The sequence below is a fragment of the Cebus imitator genome, unplaced genomic scaffold (genome assembly GCF_001604975.1).
Source record: "Cebus imitator isolate Cc_AM_T3 unplaced genomic scaffold, Cebus_imitator-1.0 Scaffold580, whole genome shotgun sequence".
Taxonomy (NCBI): domain Eukaryota; kingdom Metazoa; phylum Chordata; class Mammalia; order Primates; family Cebidae; genus Cebus; species Cebus imitator.
In genome coordinates this window covers 390161-393452 of record NW_016107895.1, presented here as the reverse complement: position 1 = coordinate 393452, position 3292 = coordinate 390161, and the positions used below count along the sequence as shown (strand labels likewise).

The 3292-nt window shown below is 47.0% G+C and overlaps 1 protein-coding gene across 1 annotated transcript in view; it reads left to right on the top strand.

Moving 5' to 3' along the window:
- The first annotated feature begins 2395 nt into the window (after positions 1 to 2395).
- Positions 2396 to 3292, top strand: part of C1GALT1C1 (C1GALT1 specific chaperone 1) — a 5036-nt gene continuing 4139 nt past the window's right edge. Inside the window, exon 1 of the mRNA XM_017516339.2 lies at positions 2396 to 2629. The gene's annotated coding sequence lies outside the window, so the exon portion shown is untranslated. The remainder of the gene's footprint in view (positions 2630 to 3292) is intronic.

Below are 3292 nucleotides of genomic sequence, written 5' to 3'. Positions count from 1 at the left end.
ACAAAGCTAATCATCCCCACCTCAACCTTCTGATGTAATCAACATTAAGAGCTTGCTAAGTACTCTTCCACAACTCTCTTTGTTCATATGAACAGATCAAACCTACGTGCACAAGTTTGTTTCCACCAAAACATAATAATATCATATACAGTATTTTACAATTTGTTTCACTTTATATGTATATATACATACATACACATATATTTTATATAATACATGAAATAAACAGACTGTATTACTTAACAAAATATAATGGAAATATTCCACAGTCTTAAATTATTTTCCAGTTCTAAAATTCATTTTTTCTTTTTTAGAAGGCCCACTGTCAGAAATAAATTTCATTTTGGTATTTGTTTGGAAAACATACCACCATTATAATTATTGGTAATAAATTATTTAATGTCTTTCTTCCCATTTCACTGACAGCTACATGAAGTAAGGGTACTTATTTTGCTAACCACAAATCTCCAGATTTTAAGGTAGTGTTGCCAGGATAGCAACTGCCTACAGTATATTTGTTCATTGTTTCAGAGCTGCCTGAAACCTTCAGTCTACTTAAACTAGGTCACTGCCAACAATCAAATATATGTGTGTCTTTAGGAACTCACGCCCAAGTAAGTCACCACTCAGTTTTATATGAATGGAACCTAGTAATGATACATTTTAAATAATTGTAAAAAATTGTGCTTTATAGCAAAAAGCCTTCTGCCACAAAAATGATTTCTTTTTTGAGATAAAGTGTTGCTCTCTCTCCCAGGCTAGAGTGCAGTGGCACGATCTTTGCTAACTGCAACCTCTACCTCCTGGATTCAAGCAATTCTCCTACCTCAGCCTCCTGAGTGTCTGGGATTACAGGCACGTGCCACCACACCCAGCTAATTTTTGTATTTTTAGTAGAGACGAGTTTTCACCATGTTCATCAGGTTGGTCTCAAACTCCTGACCTCAAGTGATCTGCCCCCCCATCCCCACCGCACAGTGCTGGGATTACAGGCATGAGCCAACCTGACTGGCCAAAAAGGAATTTTAGAAGACAGATCTGTCGGGCACAGTGGCTCATGCCTGTAATCCGAGCACTGTGGGAGGCAGAGGCAGGAGGACCACCTGAGATCAAAAGTTTGAGACCAGCCTGGCCAGCATGGCGAAATCCGGTCTGTACTAAAAACAAAAAATTAACCAGATGCCGTGGCATATGCCTGTAATCCCAACCACTCAGGAGGCTGAGGCAGGAGAATCACTTGAACCTGGGAGGCAGAGGCTGCAGTGAGCCGAGATCCACTGCACTCCAGCCTGGGCAAAAAAAGCGAAACTCCGTCTCAAAAAAAAAAAAAAAGTCTGATCACATATTTAGTGGAAAGAGAGCTCTGCACTCTTAATTAGGAGACCTGGGGACAGGGTGCAGTGGCTCACGCCTGTAATTCCAGCACTTTGGGAAGCCGAGGTGGGTGGATCACCTGAGGTGAGGAAATCAAGACGAGCCTGGCCAACATGATGAAAACCCGTCTCAACCAAAAATACAAAAATTAGCCTGGCATGGTGGCACGCGCCTATGGTTTCATCTACTCAGAAGGCTGAGGCAGGAGAATTGCTTGAACCCGGGAGGCGGAGGTTGCACATTGCACTCCAGCCTGGGCAACAACAGCGAAACGCTGTCTCAAAAAAGAGGAGAAGGAGGAGAAAAGAAGACTTGAATTCCAGTCCCACCTCTTCTATTATTTATTTATTTATTTTTTTTAAGACGGGGTTTCACCGTGATGGCCAGGCTGGTCTTGAACTCCTGACCTCAGGTGATCCACCCACCTCGGCCTCCCAAAGCGCTAGGATTACAGGCGTTAGCCACCGCGCCCGACCGTGCCATTAATTTTCTATGAAATAGGCACTACTGTAACATTTTCCGTACTTTACAAATTAGGGAACTGAGGCACAGCGAGGTGAAGTAACTTTCCCAGCATATCAAAGGATGTGATGAAGACAGGATTGGAATCCAGGCAGGGGGCTTCAGATCTCATTCCAATAATCATAGGGAATGCTTGATGTCATAATTCCATGACTATTTCAGTGGCTTGCATTTTTATCTCAGCCCAGGAGTACTGGGGGGACACCGTCTGGTCAATATGAGGGTTCAAGGACACAGGGGCACATCAGAGAAACCACCAAGAGCTCTGATAACAAGCGACAAGGGAAGCAACAATCTCTCACAATTTCTAAGCCAGCAAGGTGAAGCGGAAGGTGTCAGTGAGTCGTACGCACGCCCTCCTCTCTGGTTGGGTACGGGCGAGCGTGCGGGTCACGCCAGGCGAACGCACGTCTGTGAACTCGGCGGGAGGCGGGGAGAAAGGGCACGCGGTGAGCGCGCAGCGTGCGCGCCGAGTGCGCGCCAGCCCTTCCGACGCCTGCGCGGGCGGGCAAACGGACGGCTCCGCCCAGCCGCGGGCTCTTTTGCTCCACCCCACTACCCCCGCCTTCGCGGCGCGCGCTTCCTCGCCCTCCCCACCTTTAGCGATACCAACGAGAGGACACCGCCTGCATCTAGAGCAGCCCGGCCAGGAGCGAACCCCAGTGGCGCGCGAACGTGCGAGGAAACCCGTGCGCGGCTGCGCTTTCCTGCCCCCAAGCCGTTCTAGACGCGGGTGAGTGGCGGGGCCTCGACCCCCACCCCAAGCACACCCTGACTCCCCTCCATCTCTGTGGGGAAGCCTGGGCCCCATCCCGTTCCCAGCATGCTCCACGCGGGATGCTCGGGCAGGTGCAGCGGGAGGATTGTCCGCACTGGAGACGGAGACCCTTCTTCCTGGGGGCGCTCTCTTGATCCCTCAAAGGGATCTTGAAGTGACCATCCCTCTCAATTCTCTATTTCGTCTTCCTCCCTTTTCCGTACTTCACCCCAACTACCTTCACCCAAAAAGGTTAATCTAAAAACCACTGGGCTAGTTTCTGCTTCATTTGTGCTCCTGTGCAGTTTTAAGTTTCCCTCTGCACAAAGCACAAAATATCCTATCATATGCATCCCTAGTGTTACATTTTTGCCCCACTGATGGGGAAAATATCTCCTTAGGATAATTTGTGCAAGTATATTTTTATTTAAAATGTGTAGACTTATTGAGTTTTCATCACTATTTTTGCAGCCAGGAGTAGGATCACCATCAGGAAGAATTCTAGCACATATGCCATAATTGAGCAAAGAGACGTATGTGAATCATATATTGGCCAGAAATAATGAAAACTGCGTGACATGAAATATAAAAATCCTATATAAATTAACGTTAGAGCGCACCTGATAATTCTTTTTTTTT